Genomic DNA, 19047 nt, shown 5'->3' with positions numbered 1-19047 from the left:
AACTGCAGAGGCGCGACTCATCTAGGCTGCAAGCCCAATGCCCCTAGAGAAACAGGCAAAGTTCAAACTATCTCATCACCACGACTCTATAAACATGGCTAATGCATCACAACTAGAACTTTGATCAACAATACACTTCAAAGTTAGACAACAGAATATCAAGTCTAATTCATGACACAGGTCACACTGTATTTACAAAAAATACAAACTGGAGTAGGAGATTGAGAAAAATTATGTAAAAGTAAATGCTTGGTTTTAAAACAGTAGCACTTTACTGGTTTTTGACACTTTTGATATAACTGTGCTTAATATTATAGAAGATCTTTTGTTTAAATAAAGTTTAAGATTTGACAAAATTTTAAACATGTTTGGAGGAAGGGCATTTGTAAGTATGGAGAGTACATCCAAAGTACGTAGGGCTTTAGCATCAAAGGAGACCAACATTAGCTTTAGACAAACTATGATGTGCTATAAATATTTTACAAAGTAAAACTCTTTAATAGTGTTTTACAGGTATTTACAATTTGTAGCTGAGGACCTTTTCTATGAAGCATGGAGTTGGGCTTAGAAAAGTTAACCTTGTGTGTCAACTTGATTTGACTTGTGAACATGTGAGGCCTAGCACTTCCTTGCTTGTTATTTCTTAAGTTCTTGGTCACTGAATTAGAACCTGTTAAAAATGTAACACATGTACTTAAAAATGGTTAAGATGGTAAACTTTATTATGTGTATCTTACCACAATTAAAAAGTAAAAAGTAGCAACAGATTTAAACCCAAATGTGGACCCTTTCCTTTGTCCTGTACTGCAGTGTAACAGTACAGTTTTCTTCATGCCACCTTTCACCTCCTAAACAATTAACCTAGTAGATTAGAAAGCCTGTCGGCTTGTATTTAAAGTATCTAGTTCTACACATATTCAAACGTGGTTGTTCTCCACCGATGTCATACCAAGAACCTCCATGTGGGATCATGATTACCTTTGGTTATAATCATTTTGGACTTTCAGCTCTTTAATCTAGAGTTTTATGTCTGAAAAATCTATACTTTTATAAAAGTAATTAAACATTTACCACATTTATGAAATTAAGAAGACAGCACTGTTCTAGGCTGCAGGCTCTTCCTAGAATGATGGAGATGACAGACATGGGGTACTGATGGGACCTGGGGTCCACATGTTTATATATGATCTACTAAAAGGATGATGTCACACAAACAGTAAAGTTCACTACCTTAGATAACAGAATTTTAGCCTAATTTGCCAATAATCCTGCTCTTTGTGATGGTTAATTTTGTGTGTCATTTTGAGGGGGCCAAGGGACGCCCAGATTAAACACTGTTTCTGAGTGTATCTGTGACGGTGCTTCCAGATGATATTAGCATTTGAATTGGTAGACTCAGTGATTCAGTTGCCCTCCTAAATGCTGAGGGCCTGAACAGAACAAAAGGCCGAGGAAGGAAGAACTCGCTCCCTTTGCCCTGACTGCTTGAACTGGGACACCTCATTTCATTTTCTCCTGTTCGTGGACTGGCATTTACATCGTTGGCTCCCCTGGGTCTCAGGTTTGCGGACTCAGGCTGGCTTTCTAGGGTCTCCAGTTTGCAGATCGTGGGACTTCTCAGCCTCCATAATTGTGTGAGCCAATTGCTCATCATAAATCTCCTTTCATATCCAATTGGTCTGTTCCTCTGGAGAACCCTGAGTAATACACCTTCTGACCTTGGGCAAATCACTTGGCCTCTCTGTGCTTCAGTTTCCTAAGGTGTAAGATGGAGAGTTTGATGATTCCCAAAGCCCCTACCACAAAAGCCACTCTATGATTCTATCATTCCACAGAAAGGAAAACATCTCAAACACCCTGGGCAGAACTTATAAACACAGGACTTCTTCTATAGATTCATGTATCCATATAGCAAAGCAGAATTAGTGTGGTTAAAGGAATCTCATTATGTCAACATGAATACTAAAATCAAACATTTGAAAGCTGCAAAAAGTCTAACTGATAATTTAATAGGTCTTTCATTTTATAGAGCAGGAAACTAAAACCCAAAGAAGCCAAGGAATGTGTCCAAGGTTTCAATGCTCATGGAGATCAGAGCTGGAAGAAATTTTACAGCTCGTTCAACTCAGGATTCTCAGGGTGGGGGAGGTGGGAGACTAGAATTTCCGAGGGGGGCTTTTCTAAACTTTTATCTTCACTCTCAATCAGAATTACTCCTGTTTCGAAACCCACTATCACTGAAGCACATATATCGGGACATTAAAAAAAGGTTAATAATCAGTGATTTAGAGCTTAGTCTTTTTGTTTTCCAGAAGGGGAAACTAAGATCCAGAGAGACTAAGACCAGGTCAAACTGCAAATTGGACACAGAACCAGAACTACAGCCAACCCACCGACCCACTCACTTAACCATCACAGACTGGTCCAGTGGTCACTGAGGGCCTATAACATGCTACACTCTGTTGCTGTACACGTGTGGGGATGGGGTTACAGACAATAAACGGGATAGGTACGGCAGATGGTATTTTTCAAAGACAGTCCTGCCACTCCACATGCTCGCCTGACAGCATGACTTGACACTCCTCCACTGAGAGAAGGAGGTTAAGTTCCCTTTCCTTGAATGTGAGCAGGTTCTGTAACTCCCTTGACCAGTACTTTGACAGTGGAAGTGACATGGCATGACTTCTGCAGCTAAGTCATAAAGGCCATATGGCTTCTGCCTGGCTCTCTTTTGGGACTCTTGCCCTTGGAATCCAGCCACCATGTTGTGAGGAAGCCAACTCTACACAGCAAGGCTGTGTGTGCATGTTCTGGATGACAATCGCAGCCAGGCTCCCAGCTGACAGCCAGCATCATTCTTAAGACGAGTGAGCGAGTGAGTGATTCCAGGCCTCAGCTTTTGAGTCTTTTATAACTGTGGAGGTTTCTCTGTAAGACATGCCCAGTCTGAATTCCTGACCCACAGAAGCTGAGAGTGGTAATAAATAAAGATTATTGCTTTAAGTCACTAAGTCTTGGGGTGATTTATCATGCAGCGTAGATAAATAATACATAAAGTCCTTGGGTTTATAGTCTTAGATTCCTCGATTTTCATTTCTACTATTCTGCCATTCCACATTCCCTTCCATAGTTCATGGTTAAAGTGAAAGGCCATCACTTTTTAAATGTTTCACTCTAAATTTGAAACATGATTTTCCTGCCCAACGACTTACCCTTTGTATTAGGAGATAATATTAACTGACATCTTTTTGGGGCTTACAGCCATGCCCAGATTTGAAGAGCCCAGCAGGCTTTATCAACTCTGCCTCTTAATTGCACTATGTGGAATGCCTTTGCCTAAAAAGAGCACTGTCATGTCCAGTCAGGGCTCTCAGCCTGTATGCCTGCTGCAGAAATTTCACAGAACATCTGCATCGTGGTTGTACTGCAGGCATGATATCCCATGGTTCCATCAACACTCCTACATCCTTGCCCTAGCCCAAATCACCATGGGGCTGCATTCTGGATATTCTCCATCCAGCCTCTCACGCAACTTCAAGGAGCTGAGATGCCACATGTTTTGTTTCAGAGCTGGTGAGACTAATGATGCCACTTCAAGTTCAGAATAGCTCATGGCCATAACTGAATTGTATGATGCTGATAACTCGCTTGAGAAGGCTCATGTGACATCTGCTTTCAGCCCACGGCCATATTGAAGATCTTCATTTTGGATTAGTCTGATGCCTGGTCAGCACACCTCTGTCATTCAAGATATGATGGCCATTTTGAACTGATGTCAAAAGGTTACCCAATAATTATTCAACTATGTCTTACACAGGTGACCAAATTTACCTTCTGGCTCTGGTGACTCATGGCAGCCTGTGTGGTAAGGTTTCTCTGCTGGAAATCATGTGAGCTCATGCTGATTTATGGGCAGGTTTTACTGGTAATACTAATAATTCCTGTTTCTTTGATGTAATATATTGGTAACTGTGGTTTACAGATATTGAGAGGTAGACAGTTATGATAACAAGACCCCTTCTAAAGGCAAACGAAGTATTGAGTCTTTGCCCCTGAGATGCAGGCTGTCCTGGGGCCTGAATTCAGAGGGCCTAGATATGTACACAGAACTGGTGAAAAGTGAAGGTGAGGGGGCCAGCCCTGTGGCCTAGTGGTTAAGTTCAGTGGACTCTGCTTCGGCAGCCCGGGTTCTGTTCCTGGGTGCAGACCTACACCACTCATCAGTGGCCATGTTGTGGCAGCAACCCAAATACAAAATAGAGGAACGATGGCACATATGTTAGCTCGGGGCAAACCTTCCTCCTCAGCCAAGGAGAAAAAAAAAAAAAAAAAAAAAAAAGCCAAGGTGAAGAAACCGGCTTCGTCATCTCTGTCTATCTTGTTCTTTCTGTCCTGCCAGTTTTAAAAAGTCCTATGGTTTTCTTTTACAATTCTCAAAAACACAAGGCAATTCAGTTTTGATGGGGTCAAATTTTATCCTAGAAAAATCTGAGCGCCAAAGGACTATGAAGAGCTGAAGGAAACTAAAAATATGGAAAACGAAGATTTAAAAGCATAATAAAACATTCGACCAGCAGATGGCAACAGAGGACTTTGTGAGCAATTCTGGCAGCCATGTTCTGAAATGCTGGAAGCTGGCTTTTAACGGCTATTGTATAAGTGATTTATGTATTTGGATTCTGCTCAATGTTATATATGCATTACTGAATAAAACATTCACAGTGTATTTTCCACCAGCAGCTGAGCTCCAATTCCAAGCTTCTGAGTCCTAATTCCCAAGGCTCAAAGGAGCCCCTGACATCAAATTGCTTTCCTCCCAGAATAGCCATTTCATATCCCAGAAAAAGAAATGTTTAGAGAGAGAGGGTGAGAGAGATCTGATGTGACCACATCATTAGAATGGCTTACCAAGTATGCGTTAGGAAAAGCAAATGCCTGTCAGATGGCTTCCTAAAGGCAAAGCTGCCCAGGGCTTCCCTGAGCTCCAACTGCTGTTGCCTGGATTTCCTCCATCTTGCTCTCCTTTGCTCAGCACCACTGCACTGATAGTCTGGGGTGAGAGGGGGCTAGCTTCAGCATGGACAAGGAAAAGGAACAGCTTATTTGTAAGAAATATGTCAAGTATATAAAAAAAGTGAAATTCTAATACTAATAATTAATTCATGGGGCTTTTCTTCCTGTCTTTTTCAGAGAACCCCAGCTACTCATAGTCATGGGGGCTGAGAAATCTCTCCAGCATCCCAAACACTGAGTTAGAACTGTCTGGCAACAGCAGGCATGTGTTGCTTGCTCTGAAGGCTGTGGGGCCATTCCTGGCCAAGCCTCTGCAATCCCTTCCCACGTGGTTTCTCAGCCAAGGCTACCCCAGGTGACTTCTGAGGCCTCTGAGGCCTGATGCGCTGTGGTGCTTTGATGTCCCACAGTAAGAAGGTAGGAGCCACAGAACTACTAGCATAAACCCAAGGTGTGATTCGGCTTGGTGGGGTGGCCCCCAGACAAGGAAACATACCTCCTCGAGAATGTTTTTGAGACAGAAAGGCAGGCTCTACCACCAGGCTTAGAGCTGAAAGATGTTTTCTACAGAAAGCACAGTGAGACAGGCCAATCCCTGTGGTAAATGCCAACCTACCAATTCAAGTACACAATCAACACGTTCGTATTCTGGCTTTAGTCTCTAATACATCATATTAGTTGAAGTCTGAGGCAAGCTTTTCCTGCTCCTTCTCATAATTTGCCTCCCTTTTTGTCTCTCTATTTGAGCAAAGGAAAGGAAATGTAGTTATGATAAGTGGAGATAATATTATTTTCATTTTGCAGGAGAGGAAAATGAGGTTTATAAAGACTAAGAAATGTGCCTGATTTTACACAGCTAATAAGTGGTGGAGCCAGGACCAAAATAGAGCCAGAACTAACACCCAGAGTCTGTCTGACACCAAAGTCAATGCTCCTCATCACTATGATGGTGACGGCTCCGCAACGGCTAAGGCCCTCCTGCCCACAAAGCGAAAAAAGCTTCATCTAAAGGGAAAGCAATATGACCCACGTCATTATAGGAAAAAAAATCGCAGGAGAGATGGATGCCAAGGAGGATAAAAGAATAAGCAGTTCATTTCTTCATTCCTCATGCATATTGATAGGAAACAGTATAAAGCATCAATAAGGCCACCAATATGTCTTTAATAAACACCCACCAGATGTGCTCTCATTTATACCCATGGCTTCACGACCAATGCTACAAGAGTACTGACTGTTAAATCTATATTGCTAGACCAGACCTATCTCTTGAGCCCCCAAACCAGCATATTCAGTCTTTAAATTATCTCTAGAGTTCATTCATCCTTTCCATTTGTACTGTTACCTCATTCCCTCGCTCTCAAATGATCTCTTGCTTGGATTAGGTCTTCTACCTGGACACTATGCCTCCATTATCAACACTCTACAATTAATAATTTTCCTTACTGTAATTCCTCTAGCACACAAATCTGATACTATCACTTAACTGCTTAAACTATCTTAATACGCTCTTGGTGCATACGGTGCTTGTCACACTGCCTTCATTCCTGCCTGGCCCATTAGACTGCGAGTGGCTTCAACACAAGGTGTGTCTCACTCACCCGTATACTGCTAGCCTGTCCGCTTAGCCAGTTTAGCAGCATCTTTCCCCTAGTCAGCCCCAGGAAACAAATACCTGCGAAGCAAATGAATTGTGCCAAGAGCTGAGGGGGCCTTATTAACACCCTGCCTGAAAAAGATTAGATCTTACTGGGAATGAAGAGGCCTGGGCATTCACATGACATCTCATGTCATCTCCTAGGTGGGTATTGTTGTTCTCATTTTTTATTAGTGAGAAAACTGAAATGCAGAGACATTAAACATGGTAACTTATCTAAGGTCACAGAGCTGGTAAAGGTAGAGGCAGGATTCAAACCCAAGTGCTTGCTTAACCACTACCACTAGGCAATACCTGGAGTACTTGGTAAACGCAGGTTCCCTGGCCCCATGCACTAAACCTACTGTGGTTGAGACCACTGGTTGCCTATTCCACAGTTGCTTGTTTTTCGCTTACTTCTTTCCCAACAAAGCCCCAAATTCTTCAGCCACCTGTAAGCTTCAAGGGAGGGAGGCCTCTTTCCAGCCCCATGGTGTTGATCTTGACTGATCTAAGTCAATCATGGTCTCAATCTGCCTAACAAACAGTTTGGGTACAAGCATGTAACACAACTCTGGTCAATGTAACTAGAAGGGAGGATGGCTGGGGCCTTGTGGAAAAGGTTTCCTCACTCTGAAAGGAAGACATGAGCCAAGGACTTCCCTTTTTTTATTGTTGGACATTGCCAAGCTGGAGCCAGGAGGTCTATAGGCCACTGAATTAACCAACCTAGGACTTGTTGTTACGTAAAAATACTATGCCAGGTATTCTTATGCCAGAGATTTGCAGAGAGAGAGAGACCATAAAAAATGGTCATTTTGGATCAAGTTACCGAAAAATGGAACAGCACATGAGAAGATAGCGTGGAGATGGATGGAACGATCTTGCCACCATTTCTCCTCCCAGGGGCAAGAGATGAGTCCCTACGGCCTACAAGGGGCCATGACTGTTCGTATTACTGAGTGGGTTTGAGGTTTATGCTTTAACGATGCTCCTAATTGGGTGACAGGTAAGTTTTGCTGTGATGCTTGTGTTTAAGACCAAAATATTTTTTTTTCAGCAATTTAAAATTTATTTATGTTCTATGTGAATTCCTTTTATTACCTTAACAAAACAAGGATGTGTGGGGTTTTCTTAACCAGTTAAACCAATTCCAGAGGAAAAGATGTGCACTTTGTCTCATTGATATCGTAACATTTTAACCTGGATTTGGGGCAGATAATTACAGTAGCTGATTAGGCTACCTAGGAACAATCACTTCAAGATTTTACCCAAAGTGCTAGTGACCAGAGGTGGATGAGTGTCCCTTCTCCCTGAGAACTGTGTATCAATGGAGGTTATGATTTAAACTGTGGGTTATCAGTGTCCAGGAAGCAAAAAAAGTCCTTGGGTTTGCTTAAACAAATTTTATATATGCTCATATGACTATTTGTTTTATAAATCTTTGTTTGAAGGAGGACAGGAAACAGAGATACAAAAATTCACAGTCAAAAATATTTCACTGCAGGTAGGTACAGCTTGTTCACCTCTCCAAGTGCATAACTTCCCCATGTTAGCAAGTCAAGTCAGGCAGCAGTGAACTGGGGGATAAATTGTGTCCTTCTGTTTCACCTCTCCTTGTGATGCTTTGTTAAACCAAATTCACCTGGAAGTCTCAGAAGCTCCAGGTCTCACTAATGAGCTGCACTGATAGGAGATGACTGTCTGACTTTTCTTTTGTAAATGAGTTGGCTGCTGAGGTTGCAGAAACTTCCCTCCCATGTGGACAGAGCGGCTTGGAGAGGAGAAACCAGGACAAGATGGTTTTCAGTGACCCTTAGACTAAATGCAGAAAGACAATCCCTGTCTTCTGATAATTCCTAGAATGTGCTAATAAACTCTTTAGCACTCAGGGTCTTTGCACAGTCTGTCTCCCTCCGACCTGTCCTTCCTCACCCTCCTCTTAACTCACCTCTACTCATCGCCAGGTCCCCGATTAAATGTCACTTGCTTAGAGAAGACATCCTTGACTGGTGTCCCTGGTCTTCCTCCAAGGCAGCCCTCCTTAACAGCGCTTAATTCAGCTTGTTGTGATATATTCATTGGTGTGCTTATTTGTTTACTGTCTGTTCTCCCTGACTGCCAGCTCCTGAGAGAAGGGACTGCACCTGTATTGTTCACTCCTCTGTGCCTTGCACTATACTCAGCAGGCATTTATTGGAAATGTGAAACACGAAGGAGAAAGAAAGGCCTTTACAAGCCCAAAGCTATGAGATACTTGCAGTTTAACAGGAGGATAACATTACAGTGCCGTAATGGGCCATGCGAGTTAGAAGTTGAGTATTAGCCTTGATCTGTGCGCCTGAACAAGTCACTGTGCCTTCTAAGTGTTCTCAAGTACAAAATATGGATGAAAAAATAAGAAAATTAATTAGTTATGGAAAAGATCTATTTTCAGATTAGTTGACAGGTAATAACCTTTACCTAGCGAGGAGACAATGCACGTACTCACTCACTCTTTACAGCAACCAAGAAATCAACTCTCCCAAAACTATATCAACAATAATTACTGAAAATGACATCCTCTTATTTGAAATAATTTTCCATTTATGTGAATGACATATAATAAAATAACTGCTAATTAAACCTATAAATATACATATAAATATTACCTTGTCATTTATAATGTACTTCCAAGTGTAAAGTTAAATGTAAGTTTTGGATTTTTTACAGAACTCAGGTTTCATCTCTTAATCATCTAGAATAGCTCCTTTAACAAAATTTCACTATTTGACATGACAGTTGTTTGTTATTATAAAACTGTACTTTGAACTTGAAATTTCGTATTAATTATTACATTTTTTTAGGGTGGTAGGATGGCACCACATTTCAGATAAATGATTGGGTAATATTTAGCTAATTTAGCTTTCTGTTGGATGTATAGTCCTGAATGCTCATTAATAATTCATTGAAACTTCACTAATATGTGTGATAAAATGTAAGTGAAATAGATACTAATGTGATATTAAATAATATTAAAGGTATATATAAAATGAGGATCATAAGAAAATGAGGGTCTGAAAGAAACTATGCTATGGGGAAAAGCACATTAACAGACTCCTGACAAATAGAAATGGAAAGCAATAGGATATATTGGAATATATGAGGAAGCCATTTGCTGTAAACTCAATTCGGCCTGACTTTGTTTTTTCCAAAAGGGCCTGACCGTGGCCATTGAGCATGCATTGTATATCTGCTTTAAACATTTACTATGGCAAGAACAAATGCCCTTAAGATAAAGGTGTAACTTCCCCCCACTTGGCATTTCCTTAAGGATAAGCATCTTTCCTTAGGCTAGGAACTGATTGCTGTGCTCACCTTTGACCACCCAGCTCACCTGTGACCACCCAGCTCGAGACAACAGACCTGCCACCCTTCTGTGTTCACTGAGACAGCAGACCTACCTGCTGTGTCCATCAATCGCTGTGCCGACAGAGCCATCTCGCGACTATTGTAAAAGGGACATTTCAATCATATGTGAAACATCCTTTTTGGGGGTATATAACCACACTGTACACCCCACTTCTTCAGTGCCCTTTCTTCCTTTGGGAAGAAAGGTCCCGGGCCATGGTCCTCACATTTCAGCTCAGAATAAATTCTCCAAATTTTCATTTATAGATTAGTTATGGATTATTTTCGGTGACACTCCGTTAGCAATTTATGGCCGTTAGCTCATTAACTCTCAGGTCCTGAGGATACAGGTCTCAAGGATGGTGTCTGGCTTATTATCTCAGACACTGAAATGGAGACTAGGGAGATATTAGGTGGTTTAACCAAGGTCATACTGCATGTCACAAAGCTGGGATTCAAACCTTCTTAGATGTCAATGTCGGGTTTCAAAATCAGCTCAAACCACTGTTTGTCCTTATTGCCTCTCCTGACATTCTCCAAGTGTTCTTTGTTGGGGCAGGGAGGAAAGAACCATAAACTGCAATGAAACCTTCAGCAGCCCAATTTATCTAATCTATTCGGCTATTAAATATCCCAGGGGGCCAGCCCTGAGGCCGGGTGGTTAAGTTCGCAGGCTCAGCTTCAGTGGCTGGGGGTTTGCTGGTTCAGATCCTGGGCACGGACCTACACATTGCTCATCAAGCCATGCTGTGGCAGCATCCCACATAGAGGAACCAGAATGACCTACAACTAGGATATACAACTATGTACTGGGGCTTTGGGGAGAAGGGAAAAAAAGAGGAAGACTGGCAACAGATGTTAGCTCAGGGCCAAAAAAAAAATTCGAGGATTATAAGATACACTAAGGTTGGTGGGAAAAGTAATCTAAAAATCTTTGTATGTCTTATGGAAAAAAAATGTAGCCCTGAAGTCTTTCACTGCTGTGGAGATTAGGATATCATAGGGCTTCTTTTTTTTTTTTTCAAAGATTGGCACCTGAGCTAACATCTATTGCCAATCTTCTTCTTCCCAAAGGGCCCCCAGTACATAGTTGTATATTCTAGTTGTGAGTGCCTCTGGTTGTGCTCAAAGGGCTTCTTATATCTTAAAATAAGATCAATGAGTGGTCAGAGCTTCAGATAAGCCTTTCTCTGAGCTATGATTGGAATAATAAAACTATGAGACAGTGGAAAATTTGGAGCCAATGTTCCATTGAAATTAAATATAAATATTTAGAAATGTAAAAATGAGATACACAATTGCATTTAAAATCATACATGTGCATGCACATGCATGCAAACAAACACACACACACAGGGTGTATGAGCCATTCCAAGGATATGTCATCTTACTAGCTCATCACAGTACTATGTTTGTCACTCCTATAAACGACTCCCTAAAGGTAAAACATTCATCACTTAAAAATAATGTGAAGAACTCCAGGACAAATGTAAAAAGGGCAAATGTTACATATCAAGCTTTTATGCGCAGAAGCGGATGAGCACAGTGGCATGCCTCTGGCGTCCCTGAGTCCTGCTGACTTTCAGACATTCGCCCTTCTTTCAGGCTACAGTAATATGGGGTACTGAGAGGCAGTAATGTGCCACAGCCCAGCTGTTCTACTGTGAGCATGGAGAATCCTAGCACATCAGTAAAAGCTCAATGTGCAAGCTTTGTGGGAAGCAGGTGATTTCATGGTAGTGAAGCAGCACATGTTGTGGAAAGTCACTCCATTCTCAACCTTTACTCTCGAAGTTTCCAGTGGCAAATTAATAAACAGAGGAATCAACAGTGTCTACCTTCCTCACAATTCTTTCAATTTTTTCTTTCTTTTTCTTTCCCTGTTCTGTTTAACCAAGTCTGGAGACCTGAAGGCCATCAGACCTGGGCTCAAGCCCCAGTTTTGCCATTTACTAGTTGGTTAATTTATTTAACTTTGCTTCAGCTCCTTCCCATGTAAAATGGAGAAAATAATGATACCCACTTAGCAGGGATGTGAGGACTGAGGTATGTAAAACCCTGAGCACAGTGCCTGGTACACAGCAGGCTCTTCATAATTGTTAGTTATTAGCATAGGCATTCTTTCTCTGCAGTCTCTCCTGCAGCCATCGCAAAAAGCGTATGCGATACCAAATGTGCATGTGCTTTGTAAACAGTAGCATGCCAAACTCTTATTAGTTCATCTCAACTCCCAGCTTCCAGGTTTCCCCTACAAAGGCATGACTCCTGCATGTTCTGGCTCTGACTGCTTTCTTGAGTTCTAGAACTGCTGAAGAAATCTCAGCATCTCAGGAGTCCTCATCGTGTCTCTCAAGTCTGCTCCTGTTTTTGGGTTTGGTTTCCTGATGATACCACCTTTATGAGACTGCCACAGCATTCTCTTCAGTATCACCTTCTCTTCCTTCCTAATTTTGGATCTTAAATTTAAGCCCCTATCAGCTCATTCCTGCAGTAGCTCCCCAACCAGTCCAGATGACTCCTACCTCATCCCTGTCCACATTAGTACTCACAAGACATGGCTGGATGTGACCTCGACTTATCTAACCTCTTACCCAAATCTGGAGTAGCTCCAAAATGCCTTTTCTATAACTCTCGAATCTCTGTCTGACCCATCTGCCTTTTCAACCTGGCTTACCACCACACTTCCACAGATATTGCTAGGGCAGAGAGCATATTTAGGGGTTCCTACCTGCCTACTGCTTTCTCCTTCCAGTGTCCTTGCTGCAAATATTCTCCCCAGGTCACCTATGCCAATTCTACCCATTTTTAAGTCCTTGAGCAAATGGCTCCTCTGCCAGAAAGGGCTTATGCTGCCCCAAATGGCATCTATTATCTGTTATTATCAATTCTCCTAGAATCTTTTCAGGAGGCAACATGGTCTAAGAGAAAAAGGATGGGCTTTGAAATCAGAAAGGCTTGTCTCTAAATTCTGGCTCAATATACTAGCTGCACAACTAGGGACAGATTACTTACTCTCTGAATGTTTGATCCCTTATCTACAAAATGGGATAATAACACCTACCTCACAGAATTATTGTGATAACTAACTGTATATAAAGTATTAACTACAGTCCCTAGGGCACACAGAGAGTCTTAATAAACATAAGTTTATCTTTCCATGGCCTTCTCAACTGGTATTTGTCATTTGCACTTTCTGGGAGAATTATTTTTGACACCATTTCATTTCCCTGGCTGGATGGTAGGCACCAGGAGGCAAGTCTTTATGGGGCTCATTGCTGCCTTCTCCACAGCATCTAGCGTAGCCCCCTCAACATAGAAGGTGATACAAACATAATGAATGAAAGAATGAAAGTATGATTATAATATTCTTGCCAACATGAATCACTGGAATCATTGAGTATAAGAACTGGAAAGGACTGTAGAAATAAGTCATTAACTCAATTTCATTTTATATGTGAGGAATCTATGTAATCCAGAGAGGGTAAGTCACTTGCCGATGGTTAGTATGTAAGTAAACAGTGGCAGACTCAGCTTGCTGGTTCTCCTGCTCCACCATATTGCTTCCCTGATCAACGGGACATTGCTGGCAGATATGTGATGCCAAAAGCATTTCTTAGGAAAATGTTACGGCCCATATAACTTAGGCCACTTGGGGAAGCATCTACAGGAAATCAATAACCTGTACTCTGAGAACGCATCCATAGTATCTCAGTACCTGGCATGACATAGTAGATTAAACAAGGAACCAGAGCTGGCTTTTAATTATCTTAATCCTTGTAATCTAAAGAAAAGTATATCCCGCTCTACCTTTGGTAGAAATGTCCAGTGAGAAGGCAGGGATGACAGGGCAGCGGTGGAGGTGTCCGGCTGCCCTCGTCTAGCTCACACCGTTACGCTGCCTGTTCTTCTTCCCCGGGTTGTTCACCTCGTCTGCACCCTTCCTCCCACAGTCCCACCCTTCAAACGGTCCTGTTTCCTCACTGCCTGAGTTGACTACTAGCTAGTCTCATAACCCAGCTAGAACTTACATGCTTAATGGGAACAGTTCTCAGGTAACGAGGGATTACTTGTGTCTTTCTGGAGAGGGCCCTCCTCTTTGGGTCTACTCTATTAATGGCTGAGTATGGTTTTCAGGCTGTGTCAGAAGACTATGTAATCATGTTGCTGGGCCAACACTCTGCTCACTGCTCTTTGAGGATGAACCTGCTGGTGGGTGGAGAAAGGTTATATGATAAAAGTAGTATTTCATTTATCTCTAGATAATACACGTAACAACTAGGGGGATGTCCCTAATAGGATACTTAAGAACCCCTGGGCTCTCAGGTTCCTTACATGAGGTGAGTATTTGCTTAACTCTGCCCCTCTGTGGTACCACCATTGTTACAATATGCTATGTTTTCCAGTTATGTTTCTGTCGAACCTTTGATAACCTGAAACACAACTAAGACCCCAGGTTACAAAACAGTGGGTTGGTGGAGAAGCCGGACACTGGGAAAATAAGAAGATGAAGTGTTACCACGGGGTGTGACCTTGGGTAGCTCACTTAACCTGAGAGTCTCAGTGTCCTCCGTAAAAGAGAGGGTCATCAATAATACTTGTGTTAGTTTCCCCATGATGAGTGAAGGTGACATAAAACCACGTGAAATATATCCTGATACTCTTGGCAAACCTGTGATTTTCAACTGGGGACGCTCACCAAAACCATCTCTTAAAAATACATTCTGAGAAGTAGTCAGAATTGAGAACCACTGTTACACGGTACTCAAGAAATGTAAGGAATTACTGATATTTTTAGAGCTGTTTGTGAACACTTGAATGAAATGACCATATATTCTGTGAATACAGAAAGATACAAAAGGAAGCTTCTAAGAATTCCAAAAGAGAAAAAGAGACCTTATCCCTTAGAAGTAGAACATCCCAGATAAAAATGCTAAATTACAGGAATAAGGCCTGAGAACACCCTATACAGGGATACATGTCTGATTCTAAATTTCAGGTTCTTTCCTAAATGCAGTGAAGAAAATTACCTGCTAAATGTTATCATAAATGCAGGGGCTACAATTTTTGCCTAAGCTATAGAATAAACCAAGGGAAAAAACCCCCATAAATATTTAGATATTCTAAATCTTCAAGCCATTAATTTTAATCAATATCAGGCTGGAAGTTTTAAATGACTTTCTACTGAAACTACCCACCTCCATCAAGTAATTATCAGAAATATTGATTTCATTCCATACATTCAATCTTACAAGTTCGTAAAATATTAGCCTATTAAGGTAACATAAATAATGTAATTTAGGGGCTGGCCAGGTGGCATAACCGTTAAGTTTGTGCACTCTGCTTCTACGGCCCAGGGTTCATTGCTTTGGATCCCGGGCATCGACCTACACATCACTTACCAAGCCATGCTGTGGCAGGTGTCCTACATATAAAGTAGAGGAAGATGGGCATGGATGTTAGCTCAGGCCTAGTCTTCCTCAACAAAAAGAGGAGGATTGGCAGCAGATGTTAGCTCAGGGCTAATCTTCTTCTTCTTCAAAAAAAAAAAAGTAATTCAGTGTAATTGAGCAGCAGAGGGAATTCCATAAAACACCTGCAAATTGGGTCTATATAAGGAAGATTTTTGATATATCAGTGACACTCCCCTCCCCAGTCTGCAAACCTAAGTGTGGGGTCGGGGGAAGGAGGTTAGAAAGGGTGATAACATAGCAGATAGAGAGTAGTGCGTAGGACCCACGATCATGCTGCACACAGACGAAACATCAGAAAAAAACTCCAACATCTCATTTTATAGATTAAAATAAATCAGACTCACAAATGTACGGTAATGACCCAAATTACATACTTAGTGTTAGACGAAGGCATCAGAATCCAGGTCTGGGACTTTTTACAAACAATGTCACTGTAACAGAATAGTTGGTTGAATGGATGGATGGAAGGAAGAAGAGTGACACAGAAACAGTGCTTCTTTTCTGTACAGAATCACTGAATCTGTTATGTGGCCGACCGCTAGACTGATTGCTAATCCTACTATGGAAACACAGGGTAGGTTTTCAGACTCCATCTTTACTAGGCTAATAACTTCTCTGCTACCAAGATCACATGCACAGGATGGAAATTATGGATGCTGGCACATTCTACCATTTTTCAATAACTGAGTCTCAACAGCTGTGTATGTGTGTTTGGGGGGTGGGGAGCCATATGTATACATTATCATTTAGTGATCGTACACTTTTGTATCAAGATGTCATGGAATCTACCAGAAAACGGGGATTCTAATACTGGTTCTGCCATTACTTTGTTGTGTAGAGTAAGGCCTGTTTTATTAGCAGCAAAAAGTGGCTAACAGCCTTTCCCAGCTACTGTGAAGGTTAAAATGATAATCTATGGGAGAGCACTATAGAAAAGTTTAAAGCATTAAGCAAAGTGAAGCAAAGATTTTCAGTATGTTATAGCTCTCAGACTGTGTTTCAAGTATTATACATGCTCCCTGTGAAATAAGTATCAGTTGAGTTCTATGGCTAAGAAAAAAGGGCAGAGAGAAAATCTTGAGATATCTTTGGGGCAGGCTGGACAAACCAGATGTTCTTATCTCAAACTGAGTTCTCCAGAGGTAACCATATAGATTTATAATCTTGGTCATAGTATCAAATTCTTCAATAGGACTGTGTCATTTATCTTCTAGAGCATTTGTCAAAACAGGAGGCAATGGTAAAGAATGAATAATCCCTTATCAAATCCAAGATAACAAAGCTATACTGCTAAATCTGAAGAGGAAGACTGCTCCAGAGACACAGCCTAAACTCAAGACGAAAGGGAGCGTCCACATGCCAAGGCTCAGAGCCCCTTGTCTGCAGAGTGGCACACAAGGCCCTGGGGGCAGCTGACTGCCCTGGGAGAGGTGCTTGGACCACAGGTGCCTGCTGATGGCCAGGCCTCCCCATGGGGGGCAGGGATACTCCAAACTGAAGGAATCGAAGCAGTTATTTGAAACAGAGAGTCAGCCACAGGTAGCAAAAAGAATAAGCCGGGGGGAGAGCAAAGATGGGGCAGCAAAGTGATGGGAAAGGTGAACTGCTGAAGCTGCCGCTACATCTTGAAGGACTTCCAGTCTCGGTAAGGCAGGACAGGTGAATGCTGGGGCTGTTTGCTGAGCTGCCTCATTTCTCCAGGTGTTGTTAGAGTAAACCCCCATCCCAGATCTGTTCCGTGCAACCCGAACTTCTGCACCACTTATTATCTGTTTCATGCACACAGAAATGGCCTAAGACAGGAGATACTACACGTCTCCTCAGGGAGAGACATCCTGACTTCTCAGCTTGCAAACCTAGATTGTCTCAAATCACAACAAACATCACAGTGATACCACAAGACTTTCTTCTAACCTCTCACTCCAGCCTAATTCCATCTTTTTAAAAGAAAAAGAAAAAACAACCTTCCAGCATTTTGAACTTTGCCTGGTGAATAACAATAAAGTGACGCTGAGTCCACCTTCCAGAACTTTCTGCTTTAACTCAGATAAATAGCACAGAACTGCAAGTTAGAGAGTTTGTGACCCTTACAAAACAAAGAAAACACATTCTTCCATTCTCTTAAAATCATATGGATATTTGCTCATTGATAAAGAGATACTGAGTGAAAGCGCACAGCACGGAAAAGTATTTCCCCTAAATCATCGAGAATAACCTAGTATGGCAAAAGTTCCCATTTAATGCCTGGATTTTATTTTATGACTGATAATTTCACCTACAAACAAAGATTTAAGTGAATAAGGACTTAGGTATCTGCTAAGGACTATGATGCAGTCCTCTGATTATTAGTACTTTATTACCAGGCTCAGGCTGCAATTTCTTTACTATGTGAAGGTAGATACACAGCAACTATTTCTCACATGATCAGGTATTCACAGCCAGTTGACATTGTAAAATGTTCTTGGTATGAGCTCTGCAAACAGGAAGCAACTAAACAGCGTCTAAAGTTAAAAAAAAAAAAGGAACACTGAAATTTTATATTTACAACAGTATATGTTTTAACTAAAGAAGAAATCCTGCAGGTGACTTTAAAATAGAAACAACGCAGCAAAATCCCCAGAGGCGGCATCCAGCAGTGAGATTGGTTTTCACTTTACCTGGCTTAACTATGAAAACAGGAAGGATGGCTCCCGATTTCTCCAAGATCAACATATTAATCCATTTAAAGAAATGCCACCCGAGGCCTCTTCTACTTTTCCATGGAAGATAGATTTAGTTTGTTCTTGTTTAAAATTGAATGTCTTTCTCAATTTTAACAGCGCCTGAGCCAGAGCAGGGTAACATGAGTTGGATTTAAATCAAGCCTGTGGCAAAGCCTGCAGTGAGAACACCCAGCCGGTGGCCGCGGCTTCAGTACAGCCAGCAGGCCTGCTGCCATCCATGACTTCTGATGAAAAGAGGATGCAGGTCTTTGAAAAGGCAGGCGGCACTAAACTCCCAGGCAACACCACCACAAAGCATACCCGACTCTGTTTACTACTGGGACAGAATCAGAGAGAAGGGGGAAAAAGGAAGGACAAAGTAATCCCCGTTCCCACAAGTTATATACACATGTATGTGTGAGTGTGTCTGTACTTATGTATGTATGCAAGCACATGTGTGCATTCTGTATGTGTGTACATGTGTGTATGTATGGATTGTGTGTTTATGTACATACTTACATACATATGTATTTATATAGATCCAAGAGTAGTCAGTATTTCAAAGTATTTCAAGAAGCATGAGCAAATGTGGACAGAAAAACCTTTGGCAGATACTTGTGGCAATGAAAATTTACCCTGAACATAATGTCATAAACTAGTATTAGTAACAATATTGTTTCCTAGAACACTTGCCACAGAGTGAGATAAACCGGCTATAGGGAGGGTGCTTTCCTCTGTCTACAGCTCTTGAGGTTATGCTCCTCCAGCACAAGTCTAAATAATTATTGCCATTGCCTTTGCTAGGTTGGAAGAGGGTGAAATCTGGAAGAAGCAA

General features: G+C 41.6%; 2 protein-coding genes across 6 annotated transcripts in view; one reads left to right on the top strand and one right to left on the bottom strand.

Annotated features, from left to right (window-relative positions):
* Positions 1–19047, bottom strand: part of LYRM4 (LYR motif containing 4) — a 162730-nt gene that overhangs the window by 27339 nt on the left and 116344 nt on the right. The gene's annotated exons all lie outside the window — the stretch shown is intronic.
* The window catches only part of PPP1R3G (protein phosphatase 1 regulatory subunit 3G), a 155800-nt gene that overhangs the window by 49369 nt on the left and 87384 nt on the right, over positions 1–19047 (top strand). Inside the window, exon 2 of one of the 5 annotated variants that reach the window (XM_046639991.1) lies at positions 2313–2901. The exons of the other annotated variants lie outside the window; for them this stretch is intronic. The gene's annotated coding sequence lies outside the window, so the exon portion shown is untranslated. Of the gene's footprint in view, positions 1–2312; positions 2902–19047 lie in introns of those variants that run through there. 5 annotated transcript variants of the gene reach the window in all.

The sequence above is a fragment of the Equus quagga genome, chromosome 15 (assembly GCF_021613505.1).
Source record: "Equus quagga isolate Etosha38 chromosome 15, UCLA_HA_Equagga_1.0, whole genome shotgun sequence".
NCBI lineage: Eukaryota > Metazoa > Chordata > Mammalia > Perissodactyla > Equidae > Equus > Equus quagga.
Note: the sequence above shows the minus strand (reverse complement) of the source record. Positions and strands in the feature narration are given on the sequence as shown.